Source organism: Oncorhynchus kisutch, linkage group LG14 (genome assembly GCF_002021735.2).
Source record: "Oncorhynchus kisutch isolate 150728-3 linkage group LG14, Okis_V2, whole genome shotgun sequence".
Lineage (NCBI taxonomy): Eukaryota > Metazoa > Chordata > Actinopteri > Salmoniformes > Salmonidae > Oncorhynchus > Oncorhynchus kisutch.
The window spans coordinates 36,898,093-36,918,538 of record NC_034187.2 but is presented as its reverse complement, the minus strand read 5'-3'; the positions used below and the strand labels follow the sequence as shown (position 1 = coordinate 36,918,538).

General features: G+C 43.5%; 1 protein-coding gene across 3 annotated transcripts in view; it reads right to left on the bottom strand.

Annotated features, from left to right (window-relative positions):
- Positions 1-20,446, bottom strand: part of smyd3 (SET and MYND domain containing 3) — a 194,312-nt gene that overhangs the window by 2,205 nt on the left and 171,661 nt on the right. The window contains exon 11 of one of the 3 annotated variants that reach the window (XR_004202780.1): positions 13,984-14,116. The exons of the other annotated variants lie outside the window; for them this stretch is intronic. The gene's annotated coding sequence lies outside the window, so the exon portion shown is untranslated. The remainder of the gene's footprint in view (positions 1-13,983; positions 14,117-20,446) is intronic. 3 annotated transcript variants of the gene reach the window in all.

Genomic DNA, 20,446 nt, shown 5'->3' with positions numbered 1-20,446 from the left:
ACACACACTCTTAGAGAACACACACACTCTTAGAGAACACACGCACTCTTAGAGAACACACACGCACTCTTAGAAAACACACACACACTCTTAGAGAACACACACACTCTTAGAGAACACACACAGATAATACAAACACTAAGAGAATACACACTCTTAGAGAATACACACACTAAGAGCATACACAGAGAATACACACAGTCTTAGAGAATACACACAGAGAATACACACACTCTTAGAGAATACACAGAGAATACACACAGTCTTAGAGAATACACACAGAGAATACACACACTAAGAGCATACACAGAGAATACACACAGTCTTAGAGAATACACACAGAGAATACACACACTCTTAGAGAATACACAGATAATACACAGTCTTAGAGAATACACATAAAACACCCACACACCACTTGAGAATAGACACACACACAGAGTATACACACACTCAGAGAATACACACAGAAAATACACACACTCCTTGAGCATAGACACACACACAGATAATACACACACTCTTAGAGAATACGCACACAATCTAAGATAATACACATACAGAGAACACACACACAGATAATACACACACTAAGAGAATACACACAGAGAATACACAGTCTTTGAGAATACATCCACTCTTAGAGAATACAAAGATAATACACACACTCTTAGAGAATACACAGAGAATACACACACTCTTAGAGATTACACGCAGGCTTAGAGAATACACACACTCTAAGAGAATACACACAGAGAATACACACACACACAGAGAATATACACAGTCTTAGAGAATAGACACACTCTAGAGAATACACACAGAGAATACACACACACACACACAGAATACACACTCTTAGAGAATACACACACACACAGAGAATACAGACTCACAGAGAACACACACACACAGAGAATACACACTCTTAGAGAATACACACACACAGAGAATACAGACACACAGAGAATACAGACACACAGAGAATACACACACACAGAGAATACACACAGAGAATGCACACTGTAAGAGAATACACTTGCAACACTACACAACAGGTTTGCATGGGGAACGGCTATTGAACCCAAACCAACCAATGTTGTTGTTGTTTATGGTGAACAGACAAACGGTAGTTTATATGGACATCTTGAGACAGGAGAGCAGAGCGACACCAGATGCCATAGAATTGGGCAACTCCAAAACAGTCCCTTCCTCATGGTTTATTCACGTCAACTTGATTGCAGTTGAAAGTGTTGGTTTTACAACAGCGGTGGCCCACCTTTCTCCTGGAAAACCACCGCAGGTTTTTGCTCTAGCCCTCTTGGAGGAGGGTTGGCCACCCCTGAATTACACAATGTGTCACCGGGACAGATGGAAGCCGTCTGACATTTATAGAAAAGTTCATCCAGAATCAAATGGACTATAGATCATTTGAGTGACATCTTTCTGATGAGTGCCGGCCGAAAGACAACAAATAAAGAGAGGCAGACAGTGGAACACTAAATGTCAACATTATAGTAGGTTTTTCAGAGCCATATTATTTCTTATCACGTCCAGCCATGGGTTCATTAATATCACAGTAATTGGTGTACTGCTCAATAGGCCAAAAACACACAGAGTGCCGTGGAGCACTCACCACGCCTCAATGACTTATTGAGAGGAGCTCAGACACACAAGCTCACGCACACACACACACACTTTCTCTGCCTCAAGCATTTATCAACAAAAACTGTTTGGCTATAACGCACTCAAGGAGAGAACTATCCAATTAAATCTCTAATTAGAAGTCAATGCTGGGGTGGTTTCTCATATTACACACACACGTTTTCTCAACTTTAACTTGGAACCAAATCTCTCTCTGGCAGAGGGAGACTGGGAGAGATCACACTGTGGAGAAATCTTTGGGAAACACACCCGTGTGGGAGAAATGTTTGGGAATGTTTGCCATTTGGGAGACGGAAGAAATGGGTTTAATTAAATAGTAATGACATGTATCTTTTGCTCAGGTGGAGCATCAGACACACACACATAACACACGCACACCGAGAAAAAAGAGGTCTGCATTAGAGAGTGAGCACAGAAACACAGACAGATAGATAGATAGACAGACAGACCATCATAAGGCAAGTCAGACTCCATCGAGCCCAAACCAAAGCTGTCTGATTTTACGAACCATCAGCAAGCCAACTAAAACAATCCACAAACATGTAAACAACTACATCAAAGACAAAACAACGTCTTAGATGCCCTAGAAAGACAAAGTACCTTCCATGTGAAACTACTTTGTAAGAGATGAAGGCTGAACGTGGTGGTAGATCATTCTTAGGGGATTTTTCAAAAGAACTGGAATCATCCATTGGTCTCATCAAGATCCATTCAGGTAATTCGGCTAATTCCACTATTCAGATCAACCGCTCTATTGTAACTAATACAGCATTCTACAGCACAATAACGAGAGCACAATAACTCTCCATGCCTCTTGGTCCTAGGCTTTGGGATAGTTAAAAGGCCAGTGACAGAGGACCTGAGGAACCTACTGGGTACATAACTTAAAAGCATGTCTGACACGTATTGGGGTGCACAATCATGGATTGATTTAAAAACCAATAGAAGAATCATAAGATGTATTCTAAAACTGCAGAGACCTTAAGACCGATGTAATGTAATGTAATGCTCTCCGTCTGGTCTTGGTCCGTACCCGTGCTGCAGCATTCTGTATGTTTTACAGTTGACCAATGGCTTTCTTTGGTAGACCAGACAGGAGAGCATTACATGGTGTTTTATCTTTATTACCTGTGAATTAAAATGTGCGGCCAGATTCTCTGTCTATGCTTTGACTCCAACAATAAGTACCTTGGTCTTGTCTTGATTTAGCTGGAGGAAGTTGTGAGCCATCCAAGTATTTAAATCACTAATACAGTCTAATCATTTATCAATCGAGCTAAAATCCTCGGGTGATACAGAAAGGCAAAGTCGTGTATCGTCTGCGTAGTAGTGAAAATCTAATCCTGGGCTTTCTGATAATGCTGCCAAGGGGTAACACAGAGCCGTCGGACAATAAACAGTGCACTCAAAGATTTCAGACCCCTTGACTTTTTCCTCATTTTGCTACGTTACAGTCTTATTCAAAAAATGTATTGCATAGTTTTTTTCCTCATCAATCTACACACAAAACCAATAATGACAACGCAAAAACTGGTTTTTAGAAATTGTTGCTAATAAAAAAACATGTAAAAAAATGTCACATTTACATAAGTATTCAGACCCTTTACTCAGTCATTTGTTGAAGCACCTTTTGGCAGCGATTACAGCCTCGAGTCTTCTTGGTTATGACGCTACAAGCATGGCACACCTGTATTTGGGGAGTTTCTCCCATTCTTTTCTGCAGATCCTCTCAAGCTCTGTCAGGTTGGATGGAGAGCGTTGCTGCATAGCTATTTTCAGGTCTCTCCAGAGATGTTCGATTGGGTTCAAGTCCGCTCTCTGGCTGGGCCACTCAAGGATATTCAGAAACTTGTCCCGAAGCCACTCCTGCGTTGTCGTGGCTGTGTGCTTAGAGTCGTTGTATTATTGGAAGGTGAACCTTCGGCCCAGTCTCAGGACCTGACCTTTGGAGCAGGTTTTCATCAAAGCTCTCTCTGTACTTTGCTTCGTTCATCTTTGCCTCAATTTTGACTAGTCTCCCAGTCCCTGCCGCTGAAAAACATCCCCACACCATGATGCTGCCACCACCATGCTTCACCGTAGAGATGGTGCCAGGTTTCCTCCAGACGTGACGCTTGGCATTCAGGCCAAAGAGTTCAATCTTGGTTTCACCAGACTAGGGAATCTGGTCTGAGAGTCTTTAGGTGCCTTTTGGCAAACTCCAAGTGGGCTGTCATGTGCCTTTTACTGAGGAGTGGCTTCCGTCTGGCCATTCTATCATAAAAGGCCTGATTGGTGGAGTGCTGCAGAAATGGTGTGTGACCATCGGGTGACCATCGGGTTCTTGGTCACCTCCCTGACCAAAGTCCTTCTCCCCCGATTGCTCAGCTTGTCCGAGTGGCCAGCTCTAGGAAGAGTCTTGGTGGTTCCAAACTTCTTTCTTTTAAGAATGATGGAGTCCACTGTGGTCTTGGGGACCTTAAATGCTTCAGAAATCTGTTCCTTGACACAATTCTGTCTCAGAGCTCTACGGACAATTCCTTCAATCTCATTGGATTGGTTTTTGCTCTGACATGAATTGTCAACTGTGGGACCTTATTTATAGACAGGTGTGTGCCTTTCAAAATAATGTGAAATCAATTGAATTTACCACTGGTGGACTCCAATTAAGTTTTAGAAACATCTCAAGGATGATCAATGGGAACAGGATGTACCTGAGCTCAATATCAAGTCTCATAGCAAAGGCTCTGAATACTTATGTAATTAAGGTATTTCAGTTTTTAATAAATTTGCAAATATTTCTAAAAAACAGTTTTTGCTTTGTCATTATGGGGTATTGTGTGTAGATTGCTGAAGATTTGTATTTATTTAATCCATTTAAGAATGAGGCTATAACTTAACAAAATTGTTAGTTGTCCTTCATTTTCTATGGAGTCTCTGGACCTAGTTTTGTCCAACAGGTCTCTGGACCCACTCACTGTCACAGTCATACTCTGGACCTAGTTTTGTCCCATGGAATAAATGTTGTGGATCTTAATGTTTTCCCTCATAATCCTGGACTATCGGACCACCATTTTATTACGTTTGCAATTGCAACTAATAATCTGCTCGGACCCCAACCAAGGAATATCAAAAGTCGTGCTATAAATTCACAGACAACACAAAGATTCCTTGATGCCCTTCCAGACTCCCTCTGCCTACCCAAGGACGGCAGAGGCCAAAAATCAGTTAACTATCTAACTGAGGAACTCAATTTAACCTTGCGCAATACCTTAGATGCAGTTGCACCCCTAAAAACTAAAAACATTTCTCATACGAAACTAGTTCCCTGATATACAGAAAACACCCGAGCTCTGAAGCAAGCTTCCAGAAAATTGGAACGGAAATGGCCCCACACCGAACTGGAAGTCTTCCGACTAGCTTGGAAAGACAGTACCATGCAGTATCGAAGAGCTCTCACTGCTGCTCGATCATCCTATTTTTTCAACTTAATTGAGGAAAATAAGAACAATCCGAAATGTCTTTTTGATACTGTCGCAAAGCTAACTAAAAAGCAGCATTCCCCAAGTGAGGATGGCTTTCACTTCAGCAGTAATAAATTCATGAACTTCTTTGTGGAAAAGATCATGATTATTAGAAAGCAAATTATGGACTGAGTCTGCACAACTCTGCCAGGACCTAGGATCAAGAGAGATACTCAAGTGTTTTAGTACTATATCTCTTGACTCAATGATGAAAATAATCATGGCCTCTAAACCTTCAAGCTGCATACTAGACCCTATTCCAACTAAACTACTGAAAGAGCTGCTTCCTGTGCTTGGCCCTCCTATGTTGAACATAATAAACGGCTCTCTATCCACCGGATGTGTACCAAACTCACTAAAAGTGGCACTAATAAAGCCTCTCTTGAAAAAGCCAAACCTTGACCCAGAAAATATAAAAACTATCTGCCTATATCGAAACTCACTGCCTTCCTGAAGACAAACAATGTATACGAAATGCTTCAGTCTGGTTTTAGACCCCATCATAGCACTGAGACTGCACTTGTGAAGGTGGTAAATTACCTTTTAATGGCATAAGACCATCTGTCCTCGTGCTCCTAGACCTTAGTGCTGCTTTTGATACCATCGATCACCACATTCTTTTGGAGAGATTGGAAACCCAAATTGGTCTACACGGACAAGTTCTGGCTGGTTTAGATCTTATCTGTCGGAAAGATATCAGTTTGTCTCTGTGAATGGTTTGTCCTCTGACAAATCAACTGTAAATTTCGGTGTTCCTCAAGATTCCGTTTTAGGACCACTATTGTTTTCACTATATATTTTACCTCTTGGGGGTGTCATTCGAAAACAAAATGTTAACTTTCACTGCTATGCGGATGACACACAGCTGTACATTTCAATGAAACATGGTGAAGCCCCAAAATTGCCCTCGCTAGAAGTCTGTGTTTCAGACATAAGGAAGTGGATGGCTGCAAACGTTCTACTTTTAAACTCGGACAAAACAGAGATGCTTGTTCTAGGTCCCAAGAAACAAAGAGATCTTCTGTTGACAATTCATCTTAATGGTTGTACAGTCGTCTCAAATAAAACTGTGAAGGACCTTGGCGTTACTCTGGACCCTGAGTAACGCCAAACGAACATATCAAGACTGTTTCAAGGACAGCTTTTTTCCATCTACGTAACATTGCAAAAATCAGAAACGTTCTGTCCAAAAATGATGCATAAAAATTCATCCATGCTTTTTTTTTACTTCTAGGTTAGACTACTGCAATGTTCTACTTTACGGCTACCCGGATAAAGCACTAAATAAACTTCAGTTCGTGCTAAATACGGCTGCTAGAATCCTGACTAGAACCAAAAAATTTGATCATATTACTCCAGTGCTAGCCTCCCTACACTGGCTTCCTGTTAAGTCAAGGGCTGATTTCAAGGTTTTACTGCTATCCTACAAAGCATTACATAGGCTTGCTCCTACCTACCTCTCTGATTTGGTCCTGCCGTACATACCTACACGTACCCTACGGTCACAAGACACAGGCATCCTAATTGTCCCTAGAATTTCTAAGCAAACAGCTGGAGGCAGGGCTTTCTCTTATAGAGCTCCATTTTTATGGAATGGTCTGCCTACCCATGTGAGAGATGCAGACTCGGTCTCAACCTTTAAGTCTTTACTGAAGACTCATCTCTTCAGTGGGTCATATGATTGAGTGTAGTCTGGCCCAGGAGTGTGAAGGTGAATGGAAAGGCTCTGGAGCAACGAACCACCCTTGCTGTCTCTGCCTGGCCGGTTCCCCTCTTTCCACTTGGATTCTCTGCCTATAACCCTATTACAGGGGCTGAGTCACTGGCTTACTGGTGCTCTTTCATGCCGTCCCTAGGAGGGGTGCGTCACTTGAGGGGGTTGAGTCACTGATGTGATCTTCCTGTCTGGGTTGGCGCCCCCCCTTGGGTTGTGCTCTGGCGAAGATATTTGTGGGCAATACTCGGCCTTGTCTCAGGATGATAAGTTGGTGGTTGAAGATATCCCTCTAGTGGTGTGGGGGCTGTGCTTTGGCAAAGTGGGTGGGGTTATATCCTTCCTGTTTGGCCCTGTCCAGGGGTATCATCGGATGGGGCCACAGTGTCTCCTGACCCCTCCTGTGCTGACTTGCTGCACCCTCGACAACTACTGTGATTATTATTTGAACATCTTGGCCATGTTCTGTTATAATCTCCACCCAGCACAGCCAGAAGAGGACTGGCCACCCCTCATAGCCTGGTTCCTCTCTAGGTTTCTTCCTAGGTTTTGGCCTTTCTAGGGAGTTTTTCCTAGCCACCGTGCTTCTACACCTGCATTGTTTGCTGTTTGGGGTTTTAGGCTGTGTTTCTGTACAGCACTTTGAGATATCAGCAGATGTACGAAGGGCTATATAAATACATTTGATTTGATTTTCATATTAAAGTTATCAACTAAATCATCAGAAAGGGAAGGCGGAATAGGTGGAGTATTGTTCATACACTCAGTAAACCTGTAGCAACTTCAGAGGTCAGATAGCGTTTCTTAATAATGCATTCAGTATTAGCCTGTACTATGGTTAAAAAGGTAGTAAAGAATCCACAGTGGTGATCAGATAAAGCAACATCAACAATAGAGGAGGCTTCAATAGAAAGCCCCTTGGTAATAATCAGGTCCAGAGTATGTCCGTGGTTATGGATGGGCCCAGTAGAAAGCCCCTTGGTAATAATCAGGTCCAGAGTATGTCCGTGGTTATGGATGGGCCCAGTAGAAAGCCCCTTGGTAATAACCAGGTCCAGAGTATGTCCGTGGTTATGGATGGGCCCAGTAGAAAGCCCCTTGGTAATAATCAGGTCCAGAGTATGTCCGTGGTTATGGGTGGGTCCAGTAACATGTTGGATAATGTCCACAGAGCTCAAAAAACTCATAACTTCAATGGGCTTGGAGTCAGTGTCTTTGTCAACATGAATATTAAAATCGCCCAACACAATTTGATCATAGCTCAAGAACAATAATTCAGAGAAATCAGGAAAGAAAGTGGAGCAGTGCTTTGTTGGTCTATACAGGGTTAGAGCCAGCACTGGTGGCTGACATTTAAACAGTATAGCATGATGCTCAAAAAAAGACAACAACGAAATGTCCTTACAGATGAGAGCATTAGTAAAAATAGAGGCTGTCCCCCCACCCCTTTTCCCATTTCTGTAGTCCGGGGGCGAGGCTTCAATAAGAGCAACACAACAGTCTGAAGACAGCCATGTTTCAATGAGAAACATGCAATCAACTTTGAGCTCAGTAAGGAGGTCATCCACAAGAAAGGTTTTACTAGTGATTGCTCTGACATTATAAGCGCCCTATTCATTGAGTGCGGGCCACTCTGCCCCTAGGGCATCTGCCTCAAGGTAACCAACGGAATAACAACCACATTTTGAACACTAGAAATCACATTTTCTGACAGTCTCCAATCCATCAGAATGGTAGGAGATGGGTTTGGATAAACTCACTAGAAGGCGGAGTTAAAGGAACATAAATTAGGTTACTCACAATAACCATAGTGCCATTTCTACAGGAGCTGATATGCTTTCCAAGTCATCTGTTGCTTATTCTGACAGGGAGGACTGAATCACTACCAGACCCTGTCTGTCAGTCTGACAGGGAGGACTGAATCACTACCAGACCATGTCTGTCAGTCTGACAGGGAGGACTGAATCACTACCAGACCCTGTCTGTCAGTCTGACAGGGAGGACTGAGTCACTACCAAACCCTGTCAGTCAGTCTGACAGGGAGGACTGAATCACTACCAGACCCTGTCTGTCAGTCAGACAGGGAGGACTGAATCACTACCAGACCCTGTCTGTCAGTTTGAAAGGGAGGACTGAATCACTACCAAACCCTGTCTGTCAGTCTGACAGGGAGGACTGAATCACTACCAGACCCTGTCTGTCAGTCTGACAGGGAGGACTGAATCACCACCAGACCCTGTCTGTCAGTCTGACAGGGAGGACTGAATCACTACCAAACCCTGTCTGTCAGTCTGACAGGGAGGACTGAGTCACCACCAAACCCTGTCTGTCAGTCTGACAATGAGGACTGAATCACTACCAGATCCTGTCTGTCAGTCTGACAGGGTGGACTGAATCACTACCAGACCCTGTTTGTCAGTCTGACAGGGTGGACTGAATCACTACCAAACCCTGTCTGTCAGTCTGACAGGGAGGACTGAATCACTACCAGACCCTGTCTGTCAGTCTGACAGGGAGGACTGAATCACTACCAGACCCTGTCTGTCAGTCTGACAGGGAGGTACTGAATCACTACCAGACCCTGTCTGTCAGTCTGACAGGGAGGACTGAATTACTACCAGACCCTCTCTGTCAGTCTGACAGGGAGGACTGAATCACTACCAAACCCTGTCTGTCAGTCTGACAGGGAGGTACTGAATCACTACCAGACCCTGTCTGTCAGTCTGACAGGGAGGACTGAATCACTACCAGAACCTGTCTGTCAGTCTGACAGGGAGGACTGATCACTACCAGACCCTGTCTGTCAGTCTAACAGGGAGGACTGAATCACTACCAGACCCTGTCTGTCAGTCTAACAGGGAGGACTGAATCACTACCAGACCCTGTCTGTCAGTCTCTAAAACAGGTTGTGATATTGCTGGAAATAATCCCGGAGCCACTGCGGTTAGGGTGAATCCTGTCTCTTTTAAAAAACGCTGGTTGCTCCCACAGCAGATCAAAGTGGTCAACAAAAAGAGACATTCCTGTCGTTGCAAAGTTTCTCCAGGTACTCGTCTAGGGCAAAATGCTCTAAACCCCTTCGGTGGCACGGGAGGAGCGCCAGGGATAATTATTCTCTTCCCTGTGCCAGCGAGGATGTTTACTCATCGACAGCTCTACTATAGGAGGCGTTTTCCAACAGATTTGGTTTTCCAGGGTCACAGCAAGGTCGGTGCAGTTAGAAAACAGGTCATCCTCTTCTGGCAGCCGAGCTAACAGCTGCAGGATCTCTTTCCTGAGCTGCTTGATGGTGGTGCATTTTCCAGAATAACAGCACGATAAACTGGACAAGAAAACACATATCGATATGAGATTAACCACATGAGAAAACTCACACACATATGGAATTGTGCTGTGTGTTGCCATGTTAAGTGGCAATGGGGAGGGTGTGTGTTGGGGGATGTTCTCTCTCCTCCTCTACATTAGTGTTCCCCGGCATGATCATTACCAAGAACAAAGAGCTGTCTCTCCACTGGGACCACTTTACTGGAATATTAAATCACTCACTCTCACACACACACACACACACACAAAGAGCGTGGCACACACATTCATGCCACGCAAACACACACATACTCCCTACTCAAAAGCGCTAGGGAATGCCAAGGATGCGGTTCGCACGGTAAAGACACTCATTATTAATCTGCCTTTATAGACAAAAACAGAACGCTCTCTCTCTCTCTCTCCCTCTCACATGGATTTAGAGCTCTTGTCCGTCACACTCTGATGCCTGGCGTAATCAATCCCAGATCCCTCCTGCTGGACTCTGGGAACTGCTATAGATCCTGACGCCACTGTGAGAGTTAGCCAATACTCTGATCAGCCTGATCAATGGCTTTGACCAGACCCTCATATCCCACCGCTGACACCAGTAACACATGGAAAGGTCAGACAAACCTCATAGAACACTGGTGAGAGGGGAGACAGTTGGAGGGAGAGAGAGAGACTTAGAGACACAGAGAGAGAGAGAAAGAAAGGAATTATGATTCTTTCCTTAGATTCATCAACAGCTTGTATGTAAAACAGCCTCCCTCCCCTCTTCACCGAGCACGCTCCTGGGAGTCGAGTCTCTTTCCTGGCCCCTTCCTTACCTCTCTCCCCCACTCCTCACCCCCACTACTTTTAACAGCAGTGACAGAGGGAGCTACAGACGGTATGCCGTTACTCTCTGCCACACCTCGCTGGCATGCTGGCCACCACCCAGCACCAGGGCTGGAATTAACTTAATACATTACGTTTGTTCAAATCCAAATCATTTTTTTGAAAAATCCTCATAGAAAACATTGGGCACTGTTCAATTCATGCGTTTCAATGCACTTCCTGAAATGAACTGCCCCTTACTCTGCTGTACACTGCACTTCCAGCACGGCAGTTGTTGTCTCGTTCTGCAGCTCTGATTTTGAGCTGCAGCTCCGATTTTGACAGAAGTGTATCATGAATCAAAGCTACACCCGTCCTAGCAACCTCTGGGACATTTTTACTGACTGCTCCTTTCCATTCAACTGTCTACAGTCGCTTACTGTGATCTGCTATGTAGCACAGAGCAGTCTTTCATGAGTAATAACACGCCCACTGATAGGTCTTCCACTGGCCTTCAACTTGCTGTTGTCTACTGTCTCCATGTTTTATTGGACTGTAGGTGTGTGTGATCATGTGTTGGTAACCTGTACAAGACCTGGCGAGAGAAATCCCCCTGGAGGGGAATATTCTATTCTATCCCTCTTTCTTCAGAACCTCAAAGAACTCAGAGAGGGGAGGATGTGTGTGTGTGTGTGTGTGTGTTGTGTGTTGTGTGTGCATATTGTGTGTGCGTGTGAGGAGGAGGACGAGTGCATCGCCTGACTGCGACCCTCAGCTACTGGTTCACAGAAGGTCGTAATAAAGAGAAGACCTCCATCCCTCACACGCACATACACACACACACACACACACACACACACACACACACACACACACACACTGTAGCTGTGAAACCTACTGTAAGTAAAATACCCTGTCCATCTCCCTTTCTCTCCATAGCAGAGCAGTCTGTATTGGCATGTATTGGTGACATATTCTATGCTTGGATATTGGCGTGAGGACATTTGTCATAGTATCAAAAATGAATTCACACTGGCCACTGCAGCGTGTTGGCTCAGTGTACTAAGGCTTGTAACCATGGGTGACACACACACACCCCAAGCACAAGTACGTGCACAAGCGCACACACACACACACACACATTGGCAGCTCATGACAACAAGCCCCGTATCCCCAGGTGACAGGTGTCAGCAGGTAAAACAGAGAGCAAATCACTGCAGAGTGTCGGAGAAACGACAGAGGAGATGGAGGGGAGGGAAAGAGAAGGAGAGAGGGGGAAGGCAAAGAGAGAGAAGTAATGAGATGAGAGGTGTTTTGACAATGGACAGAGGGTAAGAGGTAGGAGAGGATGGGAGAGAGAGAGACAGAGGGGCGAGAGATGGAAAGAGAGTGTGTTAGGGAAACTGAGAGTTAGGGTAGATGAGAGGGCTTTTGACAGAGGGTGAGAGGTCGTGTGAGTAACAAACAGCACAGCAGAGAAAGGATGGAGTTACTTTACTTTACTGCACTCAGTCAGCCTACTGGTTTTCAAACCTCTCCTCGGGACCCCCATCCGTTCCCTATAGTTGATCTGTCCCAGAGCTAGCACACAACACCTGATTACAATTGTCAACTAATCATTAAGCCATTGACTACAGCAGGTGAATAAAGCGAGCTAGTTCAGGGCTACAACAGAATGATGAAGCCTCTGGGGTTCCCTGGGGAGAGCTTTGAGAACCCCTACCCTATTCAGCCAGTGGAGGCTCCTCAGAGGAGGAAGGGGAGGACCATTCTCCTCAGCGAATTTCATGAAAATAACATTACAAAAAGTTATCCTTTATAGATCCAACTATACTAAATATATTCAGTTGAACCGTTTTTAAACGAATACATTTCTTCAAAAATGAAGGAGAATCAAGAGAGAGCGAAAACTAGTTTTCCTTTCACTTACTTAGCTAGCGAAAACAGCTAGCTAGTTTAGCCTATTCAAACATCCGGCTCAAACAGAGAGGGATGCTATGATACCTAGTTGGCTATGGCTAGCCAACGCTGGAACTCCAAGTCAAGGTAAGCTTTTGGTTTTATTGATTTATTGCCACGTGACCCGCCAATGTAACTGCTTTACTGCTTGCTAACTGTACACTGTACTGCATGATTGTAGCAGGTGTACTAACGCGTTAGTTCTAGTAGCTATGTTGACTTGACGTTTGCTAATATGGTGACAACGATGTAGGTTGTGTGTAGCGGTTAGTGGTTATGATATGAAGGTTTGGCTTGGATGGGTTTTTTCGCCAGGTCACAGACAGCTGATATGTTGTGCACTGAAGTCCACAAACAAAAATAACATGTCAGAGGAGGATAGCGTGTAAATGCGGAAAGGAATTAACCAACAGTCAAAAGGACCATGCTGTTTATATGTGGCTGCTATGAAAGTTACCTGTGTTTGCATGTGATCAGGGGTATATTCATTCTGCTGAAAACCTTTTTTTTTTTTTTTTACGGAAGCAAACAGAATGAAACGGGGATAAACCTAAATTTGTCCAATAGAAACTCTCGTTTGCAACTGTTGGACTAATGATTACACCCTAGATCAGCTAGATGCAGGCAAGATTGTGAAAGGCGTTAATGAATGTGTCAATGTTGGTCACCTCTTGTCCTCTGCACCTACATTGTAAACTTTCATTCATAGGCTAGGTTGTAGCAACCTCATGATGGGTATAGGGAAAATGTGACTATCATGTAGTAGCCTAAACCTATCGATGTTACATTGAGCTGGGTGAATGGAATATGAATGACAGTCATCCAATATGCTGGAATAGAAATAAGGCCATGCTCACAAAAAAAATGTATTGTCCTCCCTCATCTTAAATGGCACCGACCACCACAGTATTCAGCATACAGAAACCTACTGCAGTTAGCAGTCTGTGATCCACTGCAATACATGTGAAAAACACAACCAAACAGACAGAACACTCAGACTAGAATTAAATATGAAAGGCATACATTTTCATTGTCCCTCGGTATGTGATGTGTTGCGTGTATAGAGAGACCGTGAGATCTAAGAGGAAGTCAGTTTGGCCATCAGTTGTCTTAGAGGAATTCAGGATACAGCTCGTGTGATCCTCGTCTTCGAATCCTGCCAACAGAGAGACACACACAGATATACACAACAGACGTACACGCGCACAAGCATGCCCGTCCGCACGCAAACAAAGGCACACACTGGGATCTACCGCAAACCCACATCGGAAAACTCTGGGAAGAAGCTTTGTTGTTGCTAAACACAAGACTTCCGAACGCATCTCTCCCTCTCCCTCGCTCTGGGAAGACAGGATGACAAATGGAGGAGTGTGTTTGTTGATGTTTTCTGTGGCTTTACTCTGGCTGAGTTTCTCTTCCTGTAACTGTCCTATTAAAAATGCAACAAAAAGCACCCTTCTCTTATTCCAAACGATTGGGCATTTGGAATATTCATAAACATTTGGACACACACATGGACGCACAAAGGCAAAACACACACACACACACTAAAGATCCGTGGCACGGATTCATAGATTAATCGTTGGAGCCATGCATCCAACTGCCATCGATATAACAGGTACAATTTACAACATCTGATTCCAGAATTCTCAATGTAGTTATCTATTGTAACATTACATGGCACAGCCCCCTATCAGCTACAGTTGAACATATTGGGAGTTAGAAGTCCACAGATCCTGAGACGATGGCCTCCTTCACTCCATTGTGGTAGCCCCATGTGTGTTTGGGGCAAGGGATGTGTGTGTACAGATGTAGGATCTTCATTTGATCACCCTGTCGCAGGAGCAGCCAGAATTCTTACGATTGACTTTGAAATTGGACGTCTGTCCATGTCCTGGGGACGACGGAAAACAGAGCGCTATTACCATGAAGTAGGCTTGGATTTTTTTGTAATCATATGACTCCGGATTCAAAGGTCACGTGTTCAATCCTAGTGGTAGACACTCATTTTGTATTTTTGGTTTTAACCCTGTCCCAAACCTTACCCCTTAAACGTAAACATTTAGAATGAATGCCTGAACATAATGTTTTAACCCAATCTAAAACCTTAACTTCTAAATTTGACGTTTGAAATATGACTTTTAGAGAAAGGTAGATAAACATCTGAATCGGAGGTCACATTAGTAAAACAGTGAATCTTGTTTTGCAGGAAAACTTTTCAGCAATTTAGCAAAGTAGTGTATTTGAGGTTTAAAAAGGCTTCTGAAGACCAAAAATGTCCATCAATTATAAATATTTCAAATGTCCTGTTACTGCAGGATGGAGTTGAAGACCTATATATTTTTTCAATTGTGTGTGTGTGTGTGTATCTGGAGCCGTGTGAATGGTACAAGGAGCATTGCCCCTTTCCTAAGGTGTCGCCATGAGTCCAGTGCATTGTGGGAGCTCTCAGCTGTGAACTGCGTCTGAACCCACGGCCCAGTTAGATTTCTAATATGGGTGTCGGTCCGGGTGTGTGTGGTGTGTGTGTGCATCCGTGCATGCATGTGGGGCGGCAGGTAGCCTAGTGGTTAGAGCATTGGGCCAGTAACCGAAAGGTTGCTAGATCGAATCCCCTTGCTGACAAGGTAAAAATCTGTCATTCTGCCCCTGAACAAGGCAGTTAACCCATTGTTCCTAGTCATTGTAAATAAGAATATGTTTGTTTATTTGTGTCAGAGAAAACAAGCGATAGACAACAATACAGATTAAAAATATTTTAAAGTACAAAACAAACTAAACCTACTAATTATAAACGTTTAACCTCATTAATCAGTATTCACAAAACAAACAAGAAAATGTTTTGTTTAAATGTGTGTGTTAATGTGAGTGTGTGAGAGTTAGGCTATATGGAGGAGATTACTGAGTAGTTTGGTTCATCAGGCTGACCCCCAGTCTTAACTTGAAGTTATTGATGGATGATGATGTTTTGGCAATGTGAAGATAAGAATACCAGAGTATGGTACCTCTACATCTGATAGAGAACGGACTATGTGAGCTGCGTCAGTGGTGAGTGGGACGGTTACCACAGTGACTTGTGTTATGTTCTGCAGATGGATTTCAGAATGAACCTGGAAGAATCCATTGAAGGGTTTAGGTAAACTGTTTGGGAGATATGAGTATTTGTAGATGAAAGTGCATAATTGGCGTACATTATTGTTGTAAATAGACAAGATATTGAGTTTCTTAAACAAAGGTGCAGACGAAGCCAGGACATTTGAGGTGGCTATTCTTGCAAATGTATTTTTGTATGATGAGTCATTTGTGTAGGTAGGAGGCATATGTACTGGCCCACCCAGACAATATTACAGTAAATGAGATATGGGTCAATTAAACTATGGTATAGAGTTAGGAAGCAAACCTGGTGAACCAAACCACTAATCTTACAGGTGATACCAACCGATTTCATCACTTTGCTGCAGACAAATTGAATGTGATCTAGAACTCCGAGGAATCTAGTGGATGTGACTTGTTCCATTTTATTCCCACCAATTGAGATTCTGGCTCTTTTTTGTTGATGTCTTATTCTTACCAGTAAACACAATTAATTATTATTATTATTTTTTTTTAAAGATAGTTTGTTCAGAAAATTTGGCCATGCCTGAGTTGGCTTCATTAATTAGTGAATCAAAATTCTTGAGTGATAAAAAATAATTGGTTTCATCAGCAAAGAGAAGGGGAAGTATGGTAGAAGACCCTTCAGCAAGGTCATTGATATAGATTAGGAATAACAAAGGTCCAAATATCCAACCCTGTGTCACGCCACAGGATGTCTTGGCTCTGGTAAATGAAGAGCCGTTAACAAATGATTCTCCACCATAAACATAACTATGTAGCCAGTTATATGTGATCCTGATGTCATTCCATCTGAATGTACACACGTTTTGTGGTTTATATGTATGACCGTAATAATACAATTTGTAAAGAGTCATATTTAATGATCAACTGTGTCAAACACTTTGGATAAATCTAAAAAGATGCAAAACGAGTATTCATTGTTATTCAGGGATGCAAAGATTTGATCCACAAGTTGCAAGAGAGCCATGTCTTTGGGGCTGGGCAACAACTTACGACTCCACCATAGATATTGACGCTTATACAACCCATTCCCATCACTTCAAATACCCCGATAAGAACCTCTACGAGGACATCCATTACGTACTAGGAAGAGGCACAGACAAAGGAAGGAGGTCCTACTCCTGAATTAAGTGAATTGACCCGCACACACAGCCCTGGACCTTGTAGTTGGCTGAGCAGAGGAATGCTCCAGTGGGTTGCTTTAACCACCTTCATTGACATATGCTAATTCATCCGGGACTGTTTAGCTCTTTAAGCCATAACGTAACACTCAGTCCACCCTGTAGTCCCCGCAGGGCACACGTGCTCGCACCCGCACACACAAGAGACACACACACACACACGAGACACATAGGGTCACCTTCCGGTCAATGACATTTGACCACCAACTGACCCCATATGAATAATGGCCAAATCTCATCCCTCTCTCAGGTCTCTGCCCTATTCCCCATACAGTATAGAGCAGTACTTCCAGCCACAGACATAGAGAGACTAATGACAACTAGAGAGTCATATGGGACACAGTCAATTCCCTGTACCGGCCTGAGGTGGCTAGGTTTGTCTTTTAGAATGGGGTCTACCTTCAGTATACAGACAGTGGATATGTTAGTATTAGTGCTCTATAGTCCAGGCTCCCACAGACTGAAAATGGATCAGTAGAAAAGCTGTTGAGGCCTGGGTCTACACCCCTGGTTATACTACCTCTGCTCTAGATAGTAGAGTCTATTCCCTATTCGATTCGCTCATCAATGAGAGGTTCCGTTCCTTAATAACACACACTGGGATGTTTTAAACAGCACTGCATGACTCAACCGTAACATTGGAACATGGCAGACATCGCTTACTAATATAAGTCACCAGTAAACAAACCAGATAAAGGTAAGCAGATGTAAAAGGACCTGTAAAACTAGCAGCTCTTACTGGTCTGTTCATTTACAACTCCAAACATGACTTTCCATATCTTCTTCTTCATTCACACGCCTCACAATTACCCTAATCATTCTGGATCCTGCAGTTACATTTTAATCATGGCATTAAAAAGGAGGTTCAAAGTGTAAGCGCTCTGTAAGTGCAATAAGCTCATGAATACTAAAACGCTGCGATATTGATTTAATCACGGAGTGAATGATGCTACCACGGACCTGAAAAACAACAGCCTCAAATTATTTTATTGTTTGCGTAAAGCACATTGAGCGGTAAAGCAATTAAAATCATTTCGTTGACTTTTTTTTTCTTTCTCTCTGCGTTCTCCTCCGGTCTCCTCCGGTCTCGTTGTTCCATGAGGAAATGAAAGTAAACAAACGCCTCTGTGTTGTTAAACTGCTGCCGATAGCCAAAGGGTGTGAGTAAAGGAAGAGGGGTGTGAAAAAGAGAAAGAGTGAAACATTTTATAAATGAACAGTTTTAAAAATGCTAAATTCCATTTCCTTGCCAAGGCAGTGGGATACATTTGCCTAAATGTAAAACCACTACAGAGAAGTCTGGACTCTTCTTTTTCTATGGGGTGCAGATTATCTCTATTTTATTTATTTCCTTCATTCCCCTCTTCTCTCTATCTTACTCCATACACAGGTATAGGAGATGCCTGGGCGATGCTCCATCACTAAGATAGTGTTCAGAAGAGCAGGTCCCGGTCTAGAGAACAGCTGGAATACAAGAGAGAGTGACAGAAATAAGTCTGCTCCTCTAGAATCTCATACACACAGACACATTCCTCTGTTTTCAGTCAGAGAATAGCTTAGAGGCATGGGAGAGAGTGAGAGAGAGAGAGAAGGAGAGAAAGAGAGAGAGAAGCAGAGAGACCGACACAGACAGACAGAGAGAGAGAGAGAGAGATGGAGATGTATTCTTCTCTTTTTCTCTCCTTTTCAGGATATTAGGAATCAGTGAAGCTTAACCATTTGCCATTAGTGTGTGTTTGTGAATTGACATCTGCAGGAGTGTGGAGTCAATAAGCTCTGTGCCTAGTGTGTATAATTCTCTGGCCTACAGGGAAAACAGCCTTTCCTACTGACAGAAATTTGAATTTGACAAAGAAAGAAAGAAAGAAGGAGAGATGAAACCTCTTTGAAAAAGAGGGAGAACATTCCCTCAGTCTTTTCATCTCCTGTCATCTGAAAAGTCAATCCCAGAGGAGAGGGACAAAGAGAGGTGCAGGATATTCTCTTTCTTTTTAAAAATTCTCTCACTTCAGCTCTCGCTCATTCTCTCTTTCAATCGTTCTCTGGCTCTTTTTCTCTCTTTCCGCTGTACCACTCACAACCCCCTCATTTCTTTGGATCTCAATCCATCTCCCATTTCTCTTCCCCTCTTTCCTCCTCCCCTCTCTCTCTCTCTCTCTCTCTCCCCACCCTCCCCTGCGGTTAGTTATTGATGAAGTGATTTTCTGTGTTGCTGTGTTTCTCTCCTGTGGAGATGTTTGCATACACAGTGCGTGTGTGTGTGTGTGTGTGTGTGTGTGTGTGTGTGTGTGTGTGTGTGTGTGTGTGTGTGTGTGTGTGTGTGTGTGTGTGTGTGTGTGTGTGTCCGTGGTAGAGCCCTTATCCAGTCTGGGGCAAGCCACCAGAGTCCTGCCCTTCACACTGGATCAATTAGTCTCACAGTCAAAAACACACGCAGGCACACACACACACAGTCAAATCAAACTACCAATATCTTGTGTCTCTGATCGTGTTGATTGGTTATATTATGCAGAGTTAAATCATTATTGGCTGAGAGTGGGTGGAGCAGTCAACACAGGTCACGGTCACCGCACACACACACACGCACGCACGCACGCACGCACGCACGGGCGCACGCACGCACGCACACATCCATCATAAATAACAAATATCACAAACATAATGGAACGCTCTCGTACAGGAAACAGCTCCACTGCCACATACAGGAAATATGTACAGTGGGGCAAAAAACGTATTTAGTCAGCCACCAATTGTGCAAGTTCTCCCACTTAAAAAGATGAGAGAGGCCTGTGATTTTCATCATAGGTACACTTCAACTATGACAAGACAAAATGAGAAAACATTTTCCGGAAAATCACATTGTAGGATTTTTTATGAATTTATTTGCAAATTATGGTGGAAAATTATAGGCCTCTCTCTTCTTTTTAAGTGGGAGAACTTGCACAATTGGTGGCTGACTAAATACTTTTTTTGCCCCACTATACATACTGTATGTACTACTACTACCCATAATAGCAGGTCTGCGTGTGTGGAAAGCTAAATATGATCTTGAGAGAAGTAGAGGGTTTCTTGCATGGTTTCTTCCTCAGAGGCAGTAGAGAAGGCTGGAAATGGCCATTCATATCCAAGCCTGAGGAGCATTCACAATAGTAGTACTGATTCTGGGAGACTCTCCTTTCTGCTATACA